We start from the raw sequence: 25,793 nt of genomic DNA, 5'->3' as shown, positions 1-25,793 counted from the left end.
ATGTACTCTCCCAAGTCCTTGGTACAGTGCTCTGTGCAGAGTAAGCGCTCAAATACCATTGATTGATTCTAACTCTATTGTTCTCTCCTAATTGTTGAGTTCACTGACTGATTCACCCAATAGGTAATCAAGAAATACGATTGAATGATTGATCAGGATGAAGAATCTCCCTGAAAAACTTAAACTCTTGGATTGGGAGTTCCCCAAGGAACAGGGACCATGTCTAGGTCCTACCTGTGTATTCTCTCCTAGCATTTAATACAGTGCCCCATAACTAGGAAGCACTTAATAAATATTATTACAGCAATGTTGTCATTTTCCATTTAAGGATTTGGAACATTAGACATTTTTGCCTGAAGAAATATGAATGCCTTGTATTTATAAAGTATCTTTCTCATAACTATTCAATGCATCGACAGATTTTATATCATAAAATCACTCAACCACAGTGCAGCACCAAGGTAACATGCAACTTTATTATCGCTTTTTTCACAGATGAGGAGGAAATTTAGTCCTTAGAAATTGGGATCTGTCCAAGAATGTTCACTGGGTTATTGAAAACTTGCCTAAGGTGTGTTTAGTCCTGGAAGGAACCTCAACAAACCATTTGGTCTACCCCGTGCTTTTTAGGCAGACTAAAACACTAAACCATAATAATAGCTGCGGTATTCGTGAAGTAGTTATTATGTGCCAAGCACTATACTAACTACTAGGGTAGATGCAAGATAATTGGGTCAGTCATAGTCCCTTTCCCAAAGAGGGTGCTCAGACTTATCTGGAGGGAGAGCGGATATTCCATCCCTACTTTACAGAGGAGGAAACTGAAGCCCACAGAAATGAAATGATTTGACCAAAGTCACACAGCAGGTAAGTGGCAGAGCCGGGATTAGAACCCAGGTCCCCCAACTTCCGGGCCTCCTCTTAGCACAAAGCCATGCTGTTTATACTGCTTTTAAAAGTTTTGAGGTTTTAAGGTCTTCAATCAGGACAATCCCACAACTGATTATTTAGTCTGATCAATGGACAGAAGAGGGGGAGTAGATCAAGTGTTTGAATACAGTGCTCTGCATCAGATAGGAGCTCAGTAAATGCTATTGAATTCTGAGTCAAGCAAGAAAGACTGGGTGGCCCAGAAGGGCCTCCTTCGGTTGCTAGGGCAACCCAGTTAGCAGTCCCGAACTACTGCTGCCCTCCCGATTCGGCTTCTCAGTCAATGGTATTTATTGAGCGCTTACCGTGGACGGAACACTGAACTAAGCACTTGGGAGAGTACAATGCAACAGAGTTGGCAGATGTTCCCTGCCCCTAAGATGCCATGCCCCAGGAATCTTGTGCTGCTTCACATATTCATTCATTAATTTATTCAATTGTTTTCATTGAGCGCTTACTGCGTGCAAAGCACTGTACTAAGCACTTGGGAGAGTACAATGTAGCAATAAACAGACATCCCTGATCTATGCTCTGGATCTGGACTGGAGGTGGGCTCCAAGAATAGGGGCAGTCCAGGATAAATGGGGTCACGTGCATGATGCATGTTGTGACATGGTGGGTCAAATAATAGTGGCATCTATTAAGCTCTTACTTCGTGCTAACCACTGTACTAAAGGCTGGGATCAATACAAGATAATCAAGTGGGACACAGTCCCGGGAAGCAGCATGGCCTAGTGGACAGACCACAGGCCTGGGAGTCAGAAGGTTGTGGGTTCTTATCCTAGCTCCGACACTTGTCTGCTTTGTGACCTTGGGCAAGTCACAACTTCTCTGGGCCTCGGTTACTTCATCTGTGAAATTCATTCATTCATTCAATGGAGATCAGGACTCTGAGCCCTAAGTGGGAAAGGGACCGTGTACAACCCAATTTGTTTATATCTACTGCAGCGCTTAGAACAGTGCCTGGCACACAGGAATTGCTTAACAAATACCAGAATTATTATTGTTATTATTTGGGGGCTCACAGTCTGAGGGGGAAGGAAAACAGGTTTTGAATACCCATCTTACAGATGAGGGATCTGAGACAATGAGAAACTCAAGGTCACACGACGGGCAACTGGCCGAGAAAGGATTAGAAGCCAAATCCTCTGACAGCCAGGCCCGCGCATTTTCCATTACGCCAAGCATGTGTGTATCTGTTTATTTCATTTCCTACTTAAAGTCTAATGGGGGTGATGGGCAGGCATAAGCAACATAGACAAAACTGGCAACAGAAACAGCATGATAAGTAATATTTATAAAAAGACAAACCATGGCTCTGTGAGTTGATAATGCCTAAGTACTGAGTATAGAGTGTAAGTGCAAAGTGAGTGTATGGGCTGACTTACCTATTGGGTTGATATCAACTGGGATATTGGAAATTAATCAACCGATGACATTTATTGAGCATTAGCTCTATAAGGAGTACTATATTAAGAGCTTGGGAGGGTATATCATTATGGGCAGGGACCATGTCTAGCAACTCTGTTGTGTTGTACTCTCCCAGGGACTTAGTACAATGCTCTGCACATAGTCAATAAATACCACTGATTGAATGATTGATTAAAACAAAGTCAGTAGACATGTTCCCTGCCCACGGGGAGCTTATTGCCTAGAGAACTTAACTGTTGAGTTAATTTCAGAAAGTTTTCTGGAAGAGTGCGATTTTTTTCCTTAACTCCACCTAGCCTCCAATCAACCGGTACTATTGAGACCCACCCTTCTCCCTCAATTCATTCTGGAAGTTACTGGATCAACACTGACTTATTTATATTGACAGTGTTTGCCAACTCTGCAGTTGAATCATTTTACCTAGGGCAGGATCCTCCACAAATATTTCCAGACTAAGTGTCTGGCGTAGTGAGAAATAAGACACTGGACTCCCAAACAATCTTCCAACAACAATAATAATAATGTGAATAGTGGTTATCATCTTCCACTTGTACAGCACTTATTTTCCCCCAAGGGTTTTCACATCAATCATCTCTTCTTTCCCCACCTCGACATCCCTGTCAGTCATATTTATTGAGTGTTTATTGTGTGCAGAGCACTGAATTAAGTGCTTGGGGGACTAAGTAAGGAAACTGAGACCCAGAGATATTAAGTGACTAGCCCAAGATGTCAGAGCATACCAGGAGCGGATGTGGGACTAGAACTCAGGCACCCTGACTCCCAGCCCCCAAACTTTCTCCTAACTATACTGTTCCAAATAGCACATTTCACAAGAAGGGGTGGAACTGGAGAGGAGGAATACAACTAAAAACTGATACTGCCCCATAAGCTAAGTTCCTGAATGTGCCTTCCGGAGTTGCTGCTTCTCCATAGGACAGCCCAGGAATCTGCAAGACTGATCCAAATTCAAATTCCATCCCACCCAGACCCTTCCCTCTGCACTCAGAGGGGCCAAACTCAATTCACCCTCCTGGATGTGAACTGGCAGGATATTTTCCAGCCTTGAGTTCTAAACCACTTCACAGGGTTGTGATAATCATTATATTCACAATAATAATAATTGTGGCATTTGTTAAGCACTTACTACGTGCCAGGCACTGTACACATAGTGGAAACAAGTGGGGTGGAAACAAGCAAATCGGGTTGGACACAGTCCCTGTCCCACATGGGGCTCACGGTCTCAATCCCCATTTTACAGATGAGGTAACTGAGGCCCAGACAAGTGAAGTGACTTGCCCAAGATCATACAGCAAATGGTGGAGCTGGAATTAGAACCCCTGACCTTTGGACTCTCAGGCGCATGCTCTATCCACTGCGCCGTGCTGCTTCTCCACACCTCAATCGAACAGTACCCCAAAATACGATCGAGACTTTGAGGCCCTCGACTCACAGCTCATTTTGAGTTGTTTCACACTGACCCGTACGAAGTTCCTTCTCTGAACAACGGTATCTTCTGCTTTGATCCCAGATTCACACACTCCAAGCTTCTGGCTAACAAGAATCCTTGTCACCACCCTTTATCCCTTTCTCCCTCCACAGTTACCTTGAGAGGGTTATCAAACTCTCAGTTATCAGGCAATTCATGGTCTCCGGCTGTCTAGTACCAGTGACAAAACCACTGCGTGGCATGGCTGCCATCTCCTGGGTGAAACTGATACTGACTGCACTGCATTCCCCACTAACTGGTAGAAATTGAGCTGTACTTCCACTGACTTTCCCCCCCCACCCCCAAAAAAAAACTAACAGGAAAAAAAAAAGTGTGGAATCTCAGAACATCAAAATGAGGTAGAAAGAGCCTCATCATCTAAAGTCACCCAGTGGTTAAACATATGCAGTAGGAAATGGATTCTTCGCTCCAAACCTTCAGCACCATGAAGACACTGATTCTAAACTCATAATCAGAGGTATTTATTGAGCACTTGCTGTGTGCAGACCATGTTTTAAGTGCTTGGGAGAGTATAATACCACAGAATTAGCAGAGAGGTTCTCTGCCCATAATAAGCTTACATAGACCCAATTTCATTTTTAGCCACACATATAGACTTTGAGCTGCCAATACTGGGATTTTGCTAGGAAACCACTCAAGGATTAAAGTATTGGGGCTCTGGTCCTTGTTCATAGATTTATTTTAAGGAAGTAACTGGCCATTTTGAAGGAAGCAAGCCAGTCAAGAAGAAGATTTCCAAAGTCACTGATTACAAAAGTGCTGTGGTTTGGGGACATGCTTCTTTCTCCTCCTCCTTCCGTGTGCCACCATAAATGAGGGAAAGAGTTGGTTCAAAACTGAGGCATGCAAGCCAACTATGGAAGGGGCCCCCTCTCCACTAACTTCCCCTTTGCCCTGGAGAGGACTGGGAGGGACAGTTGGCAAAGGAGCTCATGGCACCATAGGCTAGGGTCCAGCTTCCAACTTCAACTCCGTCCTCCTGTGGCAGAACTTCACCTGGTTCATGGAAGAGAAGGGTCAAATATCAGAAACGCTGCTGTGTCTTGTAACAGCCATTTTTGTCACAGGGTGAGGGGTTGATGTGAAGGTCGGAAACCACTGTGCATGAGACTTCGGATGATGAAATAGTTTCAAGGATCTCAGGATTTACAGACTATTGGTGACTGACTGAAAACATAGGCTGAATGAGAAAGAGAGAGATGAGTCTAGGGTATGGGCTTGTTAAGTCCATCAGTCCATCATATTTATTGAGTGTTTACTGTGTGTAGAGCACTGTATTAAGCACTTGGGAGAATATAGTATAAAAATAAACCGACATATTCCCTGCCCACAGTGAGCTTACAGTCTAGAGGGGGAGAAAGACATTTATAAAGATAAATTACAGATAGGTAAATAAGTGCTGTGGGACTGGAATAAAGGGAGAAAGTCAGGATGATGCAGAAGGGAATGAGAGAAGAGGAAAAGAGGGCTTAAGTCAGGGAAGGCCTCTTGGAGGAGATGTGCCTTCAATAAGGCTTTGAAGAGGGGGAGAATAATTGTCTGTCAGATATGAAGAGGGAGGGAATTCCAGGCCAGATGCAGAATGTGGGTGAGAGGTCGGTGGTGAGATAGATAAAAATCGAGGCTCAGTAAGAAGTTTAGCATTAGAGGAGAAAAGAGTGTGGGCTGGGTTCTAGTAAAGAGAATAGTGAGTTGAGGTAGGAGGGGGCAAGGTGATTGAAAGCTTTAAAGTCAATGGTGAGGAGTTTCTGTTTAAAGCAGAAGTGGATGGACAACCCCTGGAGTTTCTTGAGGAGTGGGAAAATGTGGCCTAAATGTTTTTATAGAAAAATGAACTGGGCAGCAGGGTGAAATAGGAACTGGAGTGGGGAGAGACAAGAGGGAGCAAGATCAGCAAGGAGGCTGATTGTATGGCAGCAGTTTGGATGGAGAGGAAAGGGTGGATTTTAGTGATGTGAAGGTCAAACCAACGGGATTTAGGGATGGATGAAAATCTGGGTCGAATGAGAGAGAGTCGTCAAGGATAACGCCAAAGTTGCAAGCTTGTGAGATAGGAAGGATGGCGGTGCCAACCACAGTGATGGGAAAATCAAGGAGAGGACAGACTTCGGATGGGAAGATTAGAAGTTCTGTTTTAGACATATTAGGTTTGAGGTGACGGGATATCCTCAAAAAGAAGAGATGTCTTGAAGGCAGGAGAAAATGTGATACTGCAGAAATGGAGAGAGATCAGAGCTGGAGAGGTAGATTTGGGTATGATCCACATAGAGGTGGTGGTTGAAGCCACGTGAGTGAATGAGTTCTCCAAGGGAGTGGGTGTAGATGGAGAATAGAAGGGGACCTAGAACCGAACCTTGAGGGACCCCCCACACATACACACTTAGGGAGATAGAGGAGGAGCCCATGAAAGACACAAAGAATGAACAGCCAGTGATAGGAGAACCAGGAGAGAACAGCATTTGGGAAGATGATGATAGATAATGTTTCCAGGAGAAGGAGCTGGTGGACAGCGAAGGAAGGATTGATTAGGATGGAGTAGAGGCCATTGGATTTGGCAAGAAGGAGATCATTGGTGGCAAAGCCCAGATTAGAACGCAAGTCCTTCTTACTCCCAGGACTGTGCTTTATCCACTAGACCATGCAACTTCTATGCTTAAAAAGGAATCTCCGATTGAATTATTTTTTAGTAATATTTGTTAAGCACTTATGTGCCAGGCACTCTACTAAGCAGTAGAGTAGATACAAGTTAATCAGGTTGGACACAGTTTATGTCCCTTGTCGGGCTCACGATCATAACCCCCATTTTACAGATGAAGGAACTGAAGCACAGAGAAGTGAAGTGACTTGCCCAAGGACATTCATTCAAACGTTTTACTGAGTGCTTACTGTGTGCAGAGCACTGCCCTAAGCGCTTGGGAGAAGAAGTGTGGCGGAGCAGAGATCAGAACTCAAGTCCCCTGATTTCCAGGCTTGTGCTCTTTCCACTAGGCCCCACTGCTTCTCTAAATGAGGTGAAACTAGACTAGAGGAACGAGAAGAAAAAACTTTTTAAGTCATTTTCTATAAAGGCCTGAAGAAAATAATGGGGGAATATTAATAATAATCCAAAGGAGGGCTCTCCATCTTTGGGTTGATCCAGCCTGACCTTCAGCAGGCTATTTACTTGTTCTCAGAGAGAAGTTACAGGTTAAAAATCAGTATGTGTAGAAAGCCCAAGGATCAAATAATAATAATAATAATAATAGTGGTATTTTTAAGTGCTTACTAGGTACCAGGCACTGCACTAAGCACTGGGGTGGATACAAGCAAATCAGGTTGGACACAGTCCCTTTCCCCCGTAGGGCTCACAGTCTCAATCCCCATTTTACAGATGAGGTAACTGAGGCACAGACAAGTAAAGGGACTTGCCCTAGGTCCCACAGCAGATAAGTGGCAGAGCCGGAATTAGGACCCATGACCTTCTGACTCCCAGGCCTGTGCTCTATCCACTACACCAGGCGGTGGGAGGTGTGGATTAGAACCCATTACTAAGGTGGGGGCTGTCCTGGAGAACCCTGATGGAAGATTCCCACTGCATCCAGGAACCCCAGGACCTATATGCTCCTGCAGGGCAAAACAAGCTGCAGAAACCCTGCAGAAATAGAGTCACCTACAGAGCTGAAAATAGCCACGCTACCCGAAGGTTATAACAAATTTCTCATCTTAATGATTTATCCCGCTAAGAACCCATAGAACTTTTGTCCTGGAGCATTAACGAAACGAATCTTTTGCAAACACACATTTCCACCAACACCACGAGATGACTTAGCTGTGCTAAGCCTTCCACTCTTGCTCAAGAAGGGAATAAATCCTCAGTGGTTAAAAATTGCTGCGCTATTTGTCTGGCATCACTGTGCTCCCAGGCCAAGCCACCAACATTGGCCATGTGGGAGCCATCAGTCTTTGGAAAACAGAGTTTTGGGGGAGCAGCAGTAATACTAGTATATCCAGAACCCTGGCATGGCAAGTGGAGGGGAAGTCTTCCCCCTCCTTAGCAGCTCTAACCCCAGCTCTACCATTTGTCTGCTGTGCCACCTCGGGCAAGTCACTTCACTTCTCTGTGCCTCAGTTACCTCATCTGTAATATGGGAATTAACACTGTGAGCCCTGTGTGGGACAGGGACTGTGTCCAACCTGATTAGTGTGTATTCTAGGGCTTAGCACAGAGCTTGACACTTAGCAAAGTGCTTAACAAATACCACTATTATTGCTATTATTATAATATAGACCAGTCACGTCCAGTCGATTAGAATGCAAGCGTAACAGGCTTGACCAGATTGATTCCGTTTTTTCGTCCAGAGCCTCCATTAGCTCCAAGGGAGCACATCACACCCACAGATGCGGTCAGCGGATTGGTGGAGCGAACCACAGCCGACATTGCTGACAACTAGCGGAAAAGACCCCAGGACGGTAGTATTGTCCATGCTTGTCCTGAATGGCTGAGAGTGCACCTTCAGCCCACCCCTGGGTGGAAGCTTGGGTGGGCCGTCTACCCTATAAAATTGGCAAGCAGCAGACAGCCTCTTTGTAGCAGGATGGGACCCCTACCCAGAAAGCGTAATGTCCTCTCTGTGATGGCCGGTACTTGAAGATCCCACTAGGATTACGAGTATCCCCTGCTTTTGACCTAGAATAGGCTAGATGTCCCTCTTTCGGCTGGAGTGCAGATTACTGACCTATAGATGTGTTCCTTGTGGACCTGCAACTGTGTGTTTTCCTGTATTACCCTCAGGAATGGGTTATATCAGGTCTACCATTGTGTATCTCTCTACCATTGTTTCCCTCCTCTCAGGATGGCACCCGGAGAGTTTCCAGTCCTCTACCAGTCTCGACTACAGGAGGGAGAGTCAAGCGGAGGCATACCCATTCCATTCTTGGTTAGGGCATTGTCTAGCCAGTGGAAGTCAATCTGTTACAAGTCAAAACTCACCTGTTCTGGGAAGCAGTAGCATGGGAGAGTTGAAGGTGGAGACTCAAGTTGACTGAGTGGAAGTAGGAAATGGTAAACTACTTCTGTATTTTTACCAAGCAATCTCTACGGATATACTACCAGAACGATTGCAGATGGAGGTGGGGTGTTCCGGAAGAGACGTGAATATGGGAATTGAATGAGAGAGATGAGTCAAGGATAATACCAAGGATTTGGGAAAGTCGGGGGGGGGTTGGTTGGGAAGATGAGGAGTTATGTTTTGGATGCATTGATTTGAGATACCAGTGAGATAGCCAGATAAAGATATTCTGAAGGCAGGAAGAAATATGAAACTGTAGAGGAGAGAGGTCAAGACTGGAGAGGTAGATTTGGAAATAGTTTGTGTAGATGTGATCATGGGAACTAATGAGTTCTCTAAGGAGAGGATGTAGGCGGACAAGAGAAGGGATCCAGAGGCTTCAGAAAGTCCCACAGTTAGAGTGGAGGAGGCAGAGGAAAAGCCAGTGAAAGACACTGAGAAGGAACAGAGAGAAGGAGGAGAACCAGATTTGCAGTTTGAAAGACAGCTGAGAAAGATTGGGAAGAGATAGAGAAACGATTGGATTTGGCAAAAAGGAAGTCATTAGCGATCCGAGAGAAGGCAGTTCCATGTAATGGAGGAGGCAGGAGCCAGATTAAAGGGGTCCAAGAGAGAAGATATGCAGGCATGTTTGAAAGTAGTGGGGAAGGAGCCATTAGAGTGTGAGCAGTTAGATAAGGGATAGAGCTAGAGTTTTAATAAGGTGCAAAGGGAGTTAGGAAGAAGGAAGGACAGTGTGAGCAAGTGGGTCAATAGAAAAAGAGATGAGAGTGAGGCCTAGTGAGTAGGTGGTGTTGCAAGAGAGTAGTGCGCGGCTGGGTTCCAGTGGGAAAGAAGAGAGGATAAGTAAGAGGGAGAGAATTGAGGGAATGGTCAGAGGTTCCTGCTTGATAGAGAGGAATGGCAACTATTAGAAGTTAAGGAAGAGAAAAGCAAGTGGAGAACTATTTTTTTTTTTTTTAGAAAGAACGATCTTCCAGCAGAGTAAAGTATGGACTGGGGAGGCAAGAGAAAGGATGCAGGGAGCATGATGCAGTAGTTGAGCTGGAATATGATGAATGCTTTGACCGGTGCGGAACCATTTTGGGTAGAGCGGGAGAGGGGAATCTTGTAGATGCTGTAAAACTAACAGGATTTAGCAACTGGTTGAATCGCAGGTTGATGAAGGAGAGAGAAAAATCAAGGATAATACTAAGAATATAGGCTTGTGAGACAGGGAGGATGGTGGTTTTACCACAGTGCTGGGAAAGTCAGGGGAAGGAAAGGGTTTGGGATGGAAGAGGTGTTCAGAATACCGGATATAATTTCAGAGGGAATCGGGACATACAGAAGCTCTAAAATTATACCATATAAAACGTTTGCCATCCTTAAGACATAACAACCAGAGAATAACTTTCCATAGAGAATGAAGTTAAGGTCTTGATGGATGTACAAGAAACTACAAATTTGAAGACAAAATTCTAGAAATTCAACCCCTCTGGGGACTTAAAGTAAAAAAAAGGACAAAATAGTAAAATCGCACCATTGTGATGAATTTATGGCTGTGAGACCTGGATCTACTATAAAAGATACACTCAGCTCCTGAAGCAATTTAATAACCACCCTTAATATCAAATGTCAGGACAAAGTCACCCATACTGAGGTCCTGGAATGTAGTCTGTTTTCTAGCAGTGAAGCTCAGAGCCATATAACTCCCCCAAGTAAGGCCTGTGAAAAAAATATATGACAGCAGGACACATTTTCAGAACTTCCTGGCCTATTATTTTTTTAAGGGTACTTGGTAAGCACTTACTGCACCAGGTATTGTAGATAATGCTGGGGTAGACACAAAATAATCAGATTGGACAATAATCAGATTGGACACAGTCCCACATGGGACTGAAAGTCTAAATTGTGGAGGTGGAGGGAGGATTTAATCTCATTTTACAGAAGAAGAAGCTGAGGCACAGGGAAGTGATTGAGAAGCAGCGTGGCTCAGTGGAAAGAGCCTGGGCTTGGGAGTCAGAGATCATGGGTTCGAATCCCGGCTCTGTCACTTGGCAGCTATGTGACTGTGGGCGGCACTTCATTTCTCTGTGTCTCGGTTGCCTCATCTGTAAAATGGGGATGAAGACTGAGCCTCACATGGGACAACCTGATTACGCTGTGTCTATCCCAGCGCTTAGAACAGTGCTCTGCACATAGTAAGCGCTTAACAAATACCAACATTATTATTATTTGCCCAAGGTCAAACTGCAGAGAAGTGGCAGAGTTGAGATTAGAATCCAGGTCTTCAGACTCCCCAGTCCATGCTCTTTCCACTTAGCCACATTGTTTCTCCTATTAGCATTATTCCTTGAGTCCAGATATTTCAACAACCTCTCTCCAAAGAGTAGTTGCTCTTTATTTTGAAGTAGCCTTCTGAGTGGGGAAGAATGGTTGGGTATATATTGGGGAATGATTTTTTTTTTCTTTTATAAAAATGATCTAGGAAGCAGAGTGAAGTATGGACTGGAGTGGGAAGAAATACCAAGGAGGCTGATGGATGGAGGGGAAGGTGCAAATTTTAGTGATGTGAAAGAAGAACCAACAGGAAGTTGGTGACATTGAATACATGGGTGGAATGAGAGAGATGAGTCGAGGACAATGCCAAGGTTATATGCTTGTGAGACAGGAAGGATGGTGGTGCCATCTATTGTGACTGGAAAGTCAGGGGGTGGTCAGAGTTTGGGGTGGGAAGATGAGGAGATCTGTTTTGGATGTTTTAATTTTGAGGTGTTGGCAGGGCATTCGAGTAGAGTTGTCCTGAAGACAAGAGGAAATGTGAGATTGCAGAGAAGGAGAGAGGACAGGGCTGGAGAGGTACATTTGGGAATCAAAACATAGAGATGGTAATGGAAGCTTTGGGAGCAAATGAGTTCTCTCAGGAAGTGGGTGTAGCTGGAGAATAGATGTCACCTAGCTGACCTCCATACCTCCTGTCTCTTCACTCTAGTCCTTACTTCACTCAGATACCCAGATAATTTTTCTTAAAAAAAAAGCATTTATTACATGTTTCTCCACTTCCCAAGAACCTCCGGTGGTTGCCCATTTACGACTACATCAAATAAATTCCTTACCATTGGCTTTAAGGCAATCAGCTCACATCACTTTACCTCTCTGATCTACTACAACACAACCCATGAACCTCACTCTTCAGCATCAGCCTGCTCATTGTGCCTCGTTCTCATCTATCAAGTAGTAAACCCCTTTCCCACATCCTCCTTCTCCCTCCATATATGCCAAACCACCTTACCCTCAAAGTCTTATTACAATCCCATCTCTTCAAAGAGGTCTTTCCCGAATAAGCCCCCTCTTCTCCTACTCCCTCGACCTTTTGTGTCACCTATGAACTTGGATCTGTTCCCTTTAGGCACCTGATACTCACCCGCCCCTCAGCCCCACCACACATATACACATCTGAAGCAGCGTGGCTCAGTGGAAAGAGCATGGGCTTGGGAGTCAGGGCTCATGAGTTCAAATCCCAGCTCTGCCACTTGGCAGCTGTGTGACTGTGGGCAAGTCACTTAACTTCTTTGGGCCTCAGTTCCCTCTTCTGTAAAAGGGGGATCAAGACTGTGAGCCCCACGTGGGACAACCTGATTCCCCTATGTCTACCCCAGCGCTTAGAACAGTGCTCGGCACATAGTAAGCGCTTAACAAATACCAACATTATCATTATTATCTGAAATTTATATTAATATCTGTCACTCCTTCTAGACTGTAAGTGCCTTGTGGGCAGAGAAAATGTCTACCAAACTCTGTTGTACTGCACTCTCCCAAGCACTTATTACAGTCCTTTGCACACTGTAAAGCACTCAGATTCCATTAAATGATAAACAGGAACTCCCGGGCTAGCATTTTCAACCTTCCCTGCAATATGCATGCTGGATTCCTCACATGCCATCTCATCTGCTCCTTGAAAAATACACCAGAGTGGTAGACAAGAATTTGATGCGGTAGAGTCATATTGCCAGTTAGGAGTCCTGTATTCATGGACCCCCTTGCCCTCCAACAGCCAACTGAGGGCATATTCCTCCTCAGCTCCACAAATGATTTGAACAGAAACTAATAAAGAGGACCAAAATAATAATAATAGTATTTGTTGTCAAGTACTGTTTTAAATGCTGGGGCAGTTGCAAGCTAATCAGGTTGGACAGTACCTGTCCCACATGGGGCTCACAGTTTTAATCCCCACTTAAGAGACAAGGTAAATGAGGCCCAGAGAAGTGACTTGTCCAAGGTCACGAAGCAGACACGTGGCAGTGCTGGGATTAGAACCACCTCCTCACCGTCCCCCGTTCTCGCCTATCCCGCCCTCGACCCCTGGGCCACGTCCTCCCGCGGTCCTGGAATGCCCTCCCTCCTCACCTCCGCAAACTAATTCTCTTCCCCTCTTCAAAATCCTACTTAAAGCTCACCTCCTCCAAGAGGCCTTCCCAGACTGAGCTCCCCTTTTCCCTCTGCTCCCTCTACCCCCCTTCACCTCTCCGCAGCTAAACCCTCTTCTCCCCCCTTTCCCTCTGCTCCTCCCCCTCTCCCGTCCCATCCCCTCATCACTGTACTCGTCCGCTCAACTGTATATATCTTCATTACCCTATTTATTTTGTTAATGAGATGTACATCACCTTGATTCTATTTATTTGCTATTGTTTTAATGAGATGTTCTTCCCCTTGATTCTATTTATTGCCACTGTTCTTGTCTGTCCGTCTCCCTGATTAGACCGTAAGCCCGTCAAAGGCACGGACTGTCTCTATCTGTTACCAATTTGTACATTCCAAGCACTTTGTACAGTGCTCTGCACGTAGTAAGCGCTCAGTAAATACTATTGAATGAATTAGAACCCACATCGTTCTGACTCCCAGGCCCTTGCTCTATGACTAGGCCATGCTGCACACTAGACCCATTTCACTCTGTAAGCACTGACAAACAGGAATGAACTAAGTGGCAATATCACCATCCAGGACAAAAAAGTAGGAATGAGAAAGGAGAATCCAAATATAAAACACAGGGCATGGTCAAGGTGAATTAATACTGGGCTTTTCCTTCTCTGATTACCACAATTTGGGCCCCTAAATGTCCTTTCCTTTATGGTCAAGTGAAATGAGTTGACTCCGTGGGGCCAGAATAGTTAATGTCAGAATAAAGGAAAAGCTAGAGAGATTCCAGAATGGCCACTCTCTGGGGAAGATGGTGACCTTATGAAAAGGGTCCGTCAGTGTTTGCTCTGCAAATGAAACTTGAGTTTGGAAAATGGATTGTGAATGTGACCAAATTTAAAATAGAACAAGAATTCAGGGACTGAGCCAAGTGTTTATTAACCAAAGACACTCCCTCGAGTGTGAATAACAGGATGAAAATACCAGACTGGACAGACTGCTGCAAGGTTGTTTATGTAGCCTTGCAGACAAGTTCTGGACATTTATCCAAGCTTCCTCAGTTTTCCAGGCAATCCAGCTCAGTAGCCAGGACCGTCGGCACAACTCTGAAATAACCTGTTACCAATTTTCTACTGATCCACTACTGCATGGGGATTATCCGATACATGAGGTAGGTAGTCAATTCAAAGTCTGGCTCAGTATGAATGGAAAGCTTTGGCCAACGGGAACCTTCTACCACAAAATTCATTGCCAGTAACGGCAGGAAGAATCATCTTCAGCATTCATTTAACATTTCATTGTGCAAGGCTCTATACTGAGCACTTAGAGTTCAAAAGAAGTCCAAGACACAGTCCTAGCCTTCAAACAGATAAGGGGGAGACAAGCAGGCACGGAAAATAGGAATACAGTAAGAGAGAAAAACTGGTAAGACCAAAACAATGAAAGAAAAAAAGGGAATGAATAGAAGAATAAATCAATTTCTGCATGCACTCTAAGTGAGGCTGTTGGAGTGATAATCAAGGAACAATAATAATAATAATTATGGTATTTATTTAGCACCTACTACATCCAAGGCACTATACTAAGCACTGGGGTCGATGAAAGCTAATCAGGTTGGACAAAGGCCCTTTCCCACGTGGGGTTCACAGTCTCAATCCCCATTTTACAGAAGAGCTAACTGAGGCACAGAGAAGTAAAATGACTTGTCCAACATCTCGCAGCAGACAAGTGGCAGAGCCGGAGATTAGAACCCATGACCATGTTCTATCCACTACACCATACTACTTCCCAAGTAGGTGGGAGTAATTCCTTCAATCAGTGGTATTTATTAAGTGCTTACTATGTTCAGAGCAATGTAGTAAACACTTGGGAGAGTACAATAGAATGAGCAGACACATAATAGTCGAGTCGCCAGAGAATGCATCCTGGCCAATTCTGTTGAATTATACTTTCCCACACACTTAGGACAGTGCTCTGCACATAGTAAGCACTCAAATACCGTTGACTGATTGACTGACCCACTTCCTTGATCATGTCATTCCAACAACCTCACTTAGTATGAACATGAAAATGGGTTTATTTCCTCCATTTAGTTCCTTTTTTCCTTCAATATTTTGTTCTAACCAGTTTTTCTCTCTTTCCTATTGTAGGCATATACTCTGCGCCATTAAATACCATTGATTGATTGGGGAAGGTGGTTTTTTAGGAGACTTCAGAGGTGAGAAGGGATGTGGTTTGATGGATTTAAGCAGAGAAGGTAGTTTCAGGCAGTGGGAAGGCAGGGGTATCAATATTATCCATTCATTCAATCATATTTATTGAGCCCTGTAAGTTCTTGGTGGGCAGGGAAGAATTTTTCCAATGCTGTTATATTGTATTCTTTCAATAGTATTTATTGAGCGCTTACTATGTGCAGAGCACTGTACTAAGCACTGGAAAGGTATAAATCGGTAACAGATAGAGACAGTCCCTGCCCTTTGACGGGCTTACAGTCTAATTGTATTCTCCCAATTGTTTAGTACAGTTCTCTGCATACAGTAAACACTCAATAAGTAAAATTGAAAGGTTTGTAAAGCACTTATCCTGTGCCATACACTGTTCTAAGTGCTGTCGTACCTACAAGTTAATCGGGTTGGGCTGTCCATTCCCACACGGGACTCACAGTCTAAGCAGGATTGAACTACAGAGAAGTTTGGTGACTTGACCAAGGTCACACAGCAGACAACTGGAAAAGTGGGGATTAGACCATGGGTCCCCTGACACCCAGGCCTGGGATCTATCCAGTCATGGACTGGAAATGGAAGACTCGAGAGCAAGGGACAGTTAGTAGGCTAAATTGGGGTGAAGAGTACAAGGTGGGGTATAGTAGCAGTGAACTGATGAGAAAGGGAGAGGGCTGGTAGAGAGCTTTGAAGCCATATCAGAGCTTCTGCTTGATGTTGACGTAAACAGGGTAGCCTTTGAAGGGTCTTAAGGTTTTAGAGGACACTAAATGAAAGGGGTATCTCCACTGACATTTTTTTCCCCCCAGTAGCCTCAGGTGTCAACACCATAGAGAGTCAGGAGGCCTGGGCTCTAATTCTGACTCCACCACTTGCCTGTTGCTGTGTGACCTGGGGGAAGTCACAATTTCACTGTAACCTCAGTTTCCTCATATGTAAGACAGGGATTAAATACTTGTTTTCCCACCCAGCTTAGACTTTGAACTTCATATGTAAAGGAATTGTATTGTTTCTGTGCTAGCAAGTGGATCAGTGTGCTCTCTCATTCACCCCACAAATCCAATCCGTCAAAAAAAACAACAAAAAACCTGTCAGTCTTCTCACTTTCACAACACCTCCAAGATCCACCCTTTCCTCATTCATTCATTCAATAGTATTTATTGAGCGCTTACTATGTGCAGAGCACTGTACTAAGCGCTTGGAATGAACAAGTCGGCAACAGATAGAGACGGTCCCTGCCGTTTGACGGGCTCACGGTCTAATCGGGGGAGACGGACAGACGAGAACGATGGCAATAAATAGAGTGGAGGGGAAGAACATCTCGTAAAAACAATGGCAACTAAATAGAATCAAGGTGATGTACATCTCATTAACAAAATAAATAGGGTAATAAATATATACAGTTGAGCAGACGAGTACAGTGCCGAGGGGATGGGAAGGGAGAGGAGGAGGAGCAGAGGGAAATGGGGGGAAAAGAGGGTAAGCTGCGGAGAGGTGAAGGGGGGTGGTAGAGGGAGTAGAGGGAGAAGAGGAGCTCAGTCTGGGAAGGCCTCATGGAGGAGGTGAGTTTTAAGTAGGGTTTTGAAGAGGGGAAGAGAATCAGTTTGGTGGAGGTGAGGAGGGAGGACGTTCCGGGACCGTGGGAGGACGTGGCCCAGGGGTCAACGGCGGGATGGGAGAGACTGAGGGAAGGTGAGGAGGTGGGCGGCGGAGGAGCGGAGCGTGCAGGGTGGGCGGTGGAAAGAGAGAAGGGAGGAGAGGTAGGAAGGGGCAAGGTGATGTAGAGCCTCGAAGCCTAGAGTGAGGAGTTTTTGTTTGGAGCGGAGGTGGATAGGCAACCACCGGAGTTGTTTAAGAAGGGGAGTGACAGGCCCAGATCGTTTCTGCAGGAAGATGAGCCGGGCGGCGGAGTGAAGAATAGACCGGAGTGGGGCGAGAGAGGAGGAAGGGAGGTCAGAGAGAAGGCTGACACAGTAGTCTAGCCGGGATATAACGAGAGCCCGTAGCAGTAAGGTAGCCGTTTGGGTGGAGAGGAAATCCAAACCGCTACCATGTTAGTAAATCACTCATCCTACCCCGACCGGACTGCTGCATCAACATCCTTTCTGCCCTCCCAACCTCCTGTCTCTGCCCACTTCAGTCTATTCGTCACTCTGCTGCCCAGATTATCTTTCTACAGAAACGTTCTGGGCATGACACCCCTCCTCAAAAATCTCCAGTGGTTGCCTATCCACCTCTGTATCAAGCAAAAACTCCTCACTCTTGCCTTCAAAGCTCTCCATCACCTTGCCCCCTCCTACCTCACCTCCCTTCTCTCCTTCTACATCCCAACCCACACACTCTGTTCCTCCTAACCTTCTCACATTGCCTCGTTCTCTCCCATCCCGCCGTCGACCCCTGCTCCATGTCCTACTTCTGGCCTGGAATGCTGTCCCTCCTCAAATCCACCAATCACACTTCCCCCCCTTCAAAGCCCTACTGAAGGCTTGCCTCCTCCAAGAAGCCTTCCTAGACTAAACCCCCCTTTTCCTCAGCTCCCCATCCCCATTTTCCCAACCCGCCCCCCAGCATTTGTGTATATATGTACACATTCTATAATTCTATTTATATTAGTAACCGTTTACTTGTTTTTGATGTGTATATATCTATAATTCTATTTATTTATATTGATGCTATTGATGCCTATACTTGTTTTGATGTCTGTCTCCCTGCTTCTAGACTGTAACCTGTCGTGGCCAGGAATCATCTCTCTTTATTGCTGAATTGTACTTTCCAAGCACTTAGTACAGTGCTCTGAACACAGTAAGTGCTCAATAAATAAGACTGAATAAATGAGTGAATGAAAATAGTAAGCACTTAACAAGTACCACAGTTATTACTGACATCTCTTATATCCATCTTTTCTTTTCTCTTCCACTCTGCGCCGTCCCCTCCCATTCTTTCTCCAGCATCGGAAAGTACATAGGCTGTCAGGTGAAATCCGCTGGGCAAATATAGATGGATGAATGGATGTAAGGTATAATACAGCGCGAATCAAATCCCAGTTTATTTCGAACTGGTATAGTGCTCTGACTTTTACTTACATTCTGATGCCTTCCCCCGATCAAGTTAGTTCTAGCTTTTGGTTTGTAGATTCGGTGTCTGGAAGTCAAGGTCAAATTCCTGCTTGATGAGACCCAAGCCGGCCGTGGAAACGAGAGGCTGCCCACCGTTTGGTCTTAAATGTCTGGAACCAGTGAGTGAGCCAGAAGATCTAATCTTGGTCTAAATTAGCAACATTAAAATAAATTAAACGGTCTTCTCTTTTTATATTCCCAGACATAAAAATGTCATATGCTGTAGTTTGAGAAAGACTGTTTCCATGCTCTAGAGCATGGAATACTTCCTCTTTATTCCTTTATCAATATTTTCCCAGATCAACAGATGGAAATTCAGGTAATTATTGGAGGAAACTGGGCTTATCAGGCTTTTTGTACATCTACTTAGAAGGCATTAATCTATCCTAATTACCTATTAGGTGTGAACCAGAGAGATGAGAAATACCTTCAGTCAGTGGTATTTATTGAGTGCTTACTGTGGGCAGAGAACTGTACTAAGCGCTTGGGAGAGTACAATGCAACAGAGTTGGAAGATATTCCCTGCCCATAAAGAGCCCAAAATCTAAAGGGGGAATAGACAATAAATTACGGCTGGGTACCAAAGTGCTGTGGGGATGACAGAATGAAAATCAAGTACTTTAAAGGGTGCAAATCCAAATGCAAAGGCAAAGTAGAAGGGAGAGGAAGAAGGAGAAATGAGGGCTTAGTCGGGGAGGGCCTCCTGGAGGAGATGGGATTGCAGTAAGGCTTTGAAGGTGGGGAGAGTGGCTGGTTTGTTTAGCTAGGTTTTAGTAGGAAATCAGTGAGGTAAGATAGGCGGGAGTGAGCTGACCGAGTGCTCTAAAGCTGATGGTAAGGACTTTCTCTTTGATATGAAGGTGTATGAGCAGCCACTAGAGGTTCTTGAGGAGCAGGGAGAAAATGAATTGAATGTTGCTTTAAAAAAATTACCTGGGCAGCAGAATGAAATAAAGCTAGAGTGGAAAGAAATGGGTTATGGAGGTCAGCTAGGGGACTTCCATCCTCCATCTACCCCCACTCATTTAGAGAACTTGATAGCTCCCACGGCTTCATTTACTATCTCTGTGTGGATGATTCCTAAATCTCCAGCGCTGACCTCTCTCCTTTACTTCAAGCTCACGTTTCCTCTAGCCTTCAGGACGTCTTTACGTGGATGTTCCACTAACATCTCAAACTAAATTTGTCCAAAACAGAACTCCTCCTCATCTTCCCACCTATACCCAGTCCTTTGCAAGACCTTCCTCTCACTACAGACAACACAGTTATTGTCCCTGTCTCACAAGTCCATAACCTTGGTATTTTCCTTGACTCATCTCTCTCATATCCAATGTCACGAAATCATTTTTCTCAACATCTCTAGAATATGCCCTTTCCTTTCCATCAGTCGTATTTATTGAGTGCTTATTGTGTGCAGAACATTGTACTAAGCACTTGGGAGAGTACAATATATCAATAAACAGACACATTCCCTGCCCAAAACAAGCTCACAGTCTAGAGTGGGAAACACGCATTAATATAAGAAGCAGCGTGGCGCAGTGGAAAGAGCACGGGCTTTGGAGTCAGGGTTCATGAGTTCGAATCCCAGCTCTGCCACTTGTCAGTTGTGTGACTGTGGGCAAGTCATTTAACTTCTCTGTGCCTCAGTTCCCTCATCTGTAAAATGGGGATTAAGACTGTGAGCCCCACGTGGGACAACCTCATTCCCCTGTGTTTACCCCAGCGCTTAGAACAGTGCTCTGCACATAGTAAGTGCTTAACAAATACCAACATTATTATTATTATTATAAATAAATTACAGATATGTAATTGGATTATCCAAACTGATGATCCAAGCGCTTATAGCCCACCCTGACTATTGCACCAGCCTTTTTGCTGACCTCCCTGCCTCTTGTTTTTCCCTTCTCTCATATTATACTCCTCTGCCTGGATCATCTTTCTGAAAAAAATAATTTCTCCTGTCTCTAATCTATACTAATGTCTGTCTCCCCAGGTAGACTGTAAGCTCCCCGTGGGCAATGTATTTTGTTGTTATTGTCCTTTCCCCAGCACTCAGTACAGTGTTCTGCACACATTAAGCACTCAAATACCACTGATTGTTTTGAGGTTGATGTAGTAGTCAAGGTGGGATAAAAGTGCTAGGATCAGGTAGCATCTTGGATGGAGAGGAAAGGGGAGATTCTAGAGATAATGCCTGAAAGGATTTGGCGACCGATTGAATGTGGGTGGAATAACAAAGATTAGTTGAGGATAATGTCAGGGTTACAGATGACTGACTAGTCAATGGAGTGGGTATTAGAGGAGGATGATATGGGCTTCAAGTGATGGGGGAGGTGTGATTGTGTGAAAATGACCATCAGGGAACAAGAATGAAGCCAACCTCTCCCCCTTTCCCAGTAAATCTTGGGGAGTGGGGGAAGATGAGGTTTCCTCTGGAGAGAATGGAAGGGAAGACAATATTGTTTTGGGGGAGAGCCAGGTTTCAGTAATGGCACAGAGAAGCAGTGACTGGACCAGGAACAGATCAAAGAAGAAGGGAAGGCTTCCCATGATGGAGTGGGGGTTCCACAGCCTGCACTTGGTTGAGAGAGAGGGGTGTTAGCAGATGGGGTCCAGTGGTGGTGGGGGGAAGCACCACGAGGAGTAGGGAGGGCTATGAGGGGAGATGATGGGACGAAAGGACAGACACAGGCTGATTAGAGGGAGGGAGTTAAAGGGATATGGTGAGGTCTGAGAAAATCAGGGTTCTAAGAAGTAGTCAGCAGCAATAACAGCTAAATAAATCTAGTGGTTCCATAGAATAAGTCAAAGGCCATGGCTTTGTTCTGGTTTGAGTTTATTAGTTTAGTTTACTTTATTAATAATACTGATAATGGCAGAAGTAGCATGGACTACTGGTTAGAGCACCGACCTGGAAGTCAGAAGGACCTGGGTTTTAATCACAGCTATGTCACTTGTCTGTTGTGTGACCTTGGGCAAGTCACTTCTCTGTGCCTAAATTACCTCATCTGTAAAATGGTAATTAAGATAGTGAGCTCCATATAGGTTTTGAGCAGGGAATGTCACTGTTTATTATTATATTGTACTTTCCCAAGTGCTTAGTATAGTGCTCTATACACAGTGTTTAATAAATTAGATTGAATGAATATGGATCGTGTCTAACCTGATTAGGTTATATCTATCCCAGCAATTAGTATAGTGCCTGGCACATAGTAAGCGCTTAAATTCCATTAAAAAAAAAATAGGTCTTCAGTCAGTCTTTTCCAACTCTAACACTGATTTACTGAGACACATCATGCCAGGCACTAAAAATCTGTAGAAAATAATGAGTGTGATGCCAGCTATCTTTCTGGAATGTTAGGAGAACTAACACAAAGTTTCCAGATCTTGAAGTGGAAGATTCTTTGCAAAATACAACGAATGGATTATTGCTATTGCTTGGTTTTAGAAGCTTATCAAGAGAAGCACATGTATTGCCTGTCCAAGCCCCCATCTGTTCATTCCTTCTCTCCATTTTATCTTATTTTATTTTACTTTCCATATTCTGAGATTTTGTTGAGCATCAGATTGTCTGGAAGCTTTTGGATCTTTGTTCCCGATCCACTGGATATTTATGTGATGTCCTGTCTAATCGTATACTACCTCTTCTTCTCTATTTTCTAAGGGAAAAAGAAAATTTAGTCTCAAGAAGCTGTGGAAAAGTAGAAGTGTTTTCGTCAAGTTATAATCAACTCATTAAGGGAGTCAGAGTTTGGGTACCTCAGGCAAAAATGTAGAGTGCCTATGTATATTTGCATGCATACATACACAGGCACAGTCCCAATTTCAAATGACCCTAGTAAATAAAATCCCTAGATATACACAGTAATGATGATATTTATTAAGAACGTACTGTGACTCAAGCACTGCGCTGTTATGGGACAGACATAAGATCATCAGATCAGGTACAGTACCTGTGCAACACAACTAAAGGAGGGAGAACAGGTACTTATCCTCATTTACAGATGACGAAACCAAAGTAACTTGCCCAAAGTCACACAGGAGGCAAGCGGCAAAGCCAGGGCTCCAGAATCCAAGACCCTTGCTCTGCCTTTTAAGCCACGACAAAGCCAAGGACATATAAGCTCCACCTGACATTTCAACCAATCGCTATAGGAGAGCTGGTTCCCTCTCCACCCCTTCTTTTTGCTGCTTTCCCTATCAGTGGCCTTCTGGCCCAGAGTCTCTGCTTCAGGGCTTGTGAAGGAGGTAGCACAGACAGGTGTGGGAAGGGGAGGGGCAGAGATCTCTTTTCTCTTGTCCTGAGTGCATGCTACTTTGGGCCAAAGTGGGAGAAACATGAGAAGCAGCATGGCCTAGTGGAAAGAGCACAGCCTGGGAGTCAGAGGATCTGGGTTCTAATCCCAAGTCCACCACTTGCCTATTGTGTGATCTTGGGAAAGGCACTTACCTTCTCTGGGCCTAAATTTCCTTATTTGCAAAATGGGGATTAAATACCTATTCTCCCTCATATTAAAGACTGTGAGCCCTGTGTAGGATGGGGAGTGTGTCCTACCCAATGAATTTGTACCTATCCCAGTGCTTAGAACAGCGTTTGATACATAGTAAGCGTGTAACAGATATTATTAAAAAGAAGTTCACTTCCTCCCTGCTGCTTCTGGCTTCCTGTCCTTTAACTGCACCACATTACCCTGCTTACTCTCCCATGTCAATTCTGTGCTGCATTCAGTAGGGGAGGGAGGAGGGAGTGAATAATTGCTGTTTCTTAACAAAGCTGGAAATGACCCTGGCCTAGGGCTATGAGAGTGAGTGAGCCAGAGACTGAGACAAGTTTCCAAGAGAATAAGTAAGGGTACAAAGAATATTTTTAGGGTCGAATTTTCCAGTTGATAGGAAGCAATAATTTTGAGAGGGAAAAAAATACTCTTTGAAATTCACATCATTAAAATGTGCCTCAGTTTCCTTCCCCTGTAAAATGGGGATTCAAGAAGAGAAGCAGCATGGCCTAGTGGCTAAAGCACAGGCCTGGGAGTCACAATGGTTCTAATCTTGGCTCTGTCACAGGTCTGCTGCGTGAGTTTGGACAAGTCACTTCACTTTTCTATGTCTCAGTTACCTCACCGGTAAAATGGGGATTAAGATTGTGAGCCCTATGTGGGACAAGGACCGAGTCCAACCTGATCACCTGTATCTACTCTAGCGCTTAGAACAATGCCTAACACCTAGTAAGTGCATAATGAATACCATTAAAAAAAATCTGCTCTCTTTCCCTGTCCCGCATGGGGCAGAGTCAAAGAGAGACTGCCTCTTATCTAATGGAGTTGTATCTAGTCCAGTGCTTAGAACATTCTAAATTCTTAATAATAACTATGGTGTTTGTCACACACTTACCATGTGCCAAGCACTGTTCTAAGTGCTGGGCTAGAGATAAGAGAATCAGGTTGTCCCAGGTGGGGCTCACAGTCAATGCCCATTTTACAGATGAGTTAACTAAGGAACAGAAAAGTTAAGTGACTTGCCCAAAGTTACAGAGCTGATAAGTGGCAGAGCTAGGATTAGAACCCAACACCTCTGCCTCCCAAGCACGTGCTCTTGCCTCTAAGCCACGGTGCTTCTCCTCAAATACTACAATTTTGTTTTATGCCTTAGGGAAAGGGCCCATTGGGATGAATTTTTCTCAGCTGGGACAGTTTGGAAGCACCTCTCTAGACTGAGCTGATTGTGGGCACAGAGTGTCTCTCTTTATTGCTGTATTGTTCTAAGTGCTTAGTACAGTGCTCTGCATACAGTAATCACTCAATAAATACGATTGAATGACTTGGTTCCAAGAGTCATGAAGTCAGTGTACAAATTCCTCAACACTCAGGTTTTCTGAAGGGAATGTCAGAAATACAAATAAAAATGCAAAATAAATACATATATAATACCAATAAAAATGAAATTAACACTTGGAATGGAAAATTTTCATATTAAAGATACTGAAAAGTCCAGAGACCTTCTTCCCAAGGATCTATTCCAGATCCAGCGGAGGGATTATGTTTTATACTAACCCATTTCCCTCCACCCCAAATACTCCTCCAAACCAGATCTCATCCACCTAAACCTGCCTCTGTGTTAGTCTTTAGCTTCGTGGAGGGATACAGCAGGTGCTAACTTGAGCCACTGGAAAGGTCAAATTCCTCCCTGTGTGATTAGTAATCAGCATCCCTCATTCTTGGATTGTGAGACCCCTGAGGGACAGGGATTAGGTCTGATTCCCACCTGTGTGTTATCTCCCAGTGCTTAATACAGCACTCTGCAAGGAGTAAGTGCTTAATCAATGCTCTTATTACTACCACATTTTATCCTCCTTTGTTTTTATTCAGGGGAAGAAGGCAGGGGTTTGATATTGGTGGTGACTGACCAAAGAATCCGCAATGCAAACCCCAATTATTGGACACAAGTCTCGATTTTGCCGCAGACATCTACTGGTTGGTCAGCTAAACTGTAGACTTGGAGTAAGAATTCTCGGGATAAGAACGAAAGAATGGAATGGGAAGAAGCAATGTCAAAGACAAACATGTACACACACACACAGTGCAGGGAAAGAATCACATCATCATCAGTGGTATTTAACTGAGCACTTACTGGGCGTTTACTTGGGGAACTCGTTCACATGCCTATGTCTTCAACTACCAACTCTATGTGGATGACACTCAAATCTACATGTCCAGCCCCTGATCTCTCCCTCTCTGCAGACTTGCATGTCCTCTTTCCTTCAAGACATCTCTACTTGGATGTCTTCCTATCACCTCAAGCTTTAACATGTCTGAAACAGAGCTCCTTATCTTCCCTGTCCTCCCTCTGACTCTCCCATGACTGTCGACAGCACCGCCATCCTTCCTTTCTCACAAGCCCATAACCTTGGCATTATCCTTGACTCCTCTCATTCAACCCACAGATTTAATCCCTCACTAAATCCTCACTAAATATTTCCAGTTTCACCTTCAGCTCCACCTTGGAGAAGCAGCATGGCATAATGGGCCTTGGTTTCTAATCCTGCTTCTGCCCCTTGGCTGCTGTGTGACCTTGGGCAAGTCACTTCCCTTCTCTGGGCCTCGGTGACCTCATCTGTAAAATGGGGATTGAGACTCTGAGCCCC

The 25,793-nt window shown here is 44.5% G+C and overlaps 1 long non-coding RNA gene across 1 annotated transcript in view; it reads right to left on the bottom strand.

Moving 5' to 3' along the window:
* Window positions 1–4,529: 4,529 nt before the first annotated feature.
* Window positions 4,530–25,793, bottom strand: part of LOC114811090 — a 47,500-nt gene continuing 26,236 nt past the window's right edge. The window contains exons 2-3 of the long non-coding RNA XR_003758791.1: window positions 18,620–18,800; window positions 4,530–4,864 (exon numbers count right to left, since the gene is read on the bottom strand). This is a non-coding gene — a long non-coding RNA (uncharacterized LOC114811090). The remainder of the gene's footprint in view (window positions 4,865–18,619; window positions 18,801–25,793) is intronic.

This window comes from Ornithorhynchus anatinus, chromosome 4 (genome assembly GCF_004115215.2).
Source record: "Ornithorhynchus anatinus isolate Pmale09 chromosome 4, mOrnAna1.pri.v4, whole genome shotgun sequence".
In the NCBI taxonomy this organism is placed as follows: Eukaryota; Metazoa; Chordata; class Mammalia; order Monotremata; family Ornithorhynchidae; genus Ornithorhynchus; species Ornithorhynchus anatinus.
The sequence above is the reverse complement of the archived record's forward strand: the minus strand, read 5'-3'. Positions and strand labels throughout refer to the sequence as shown.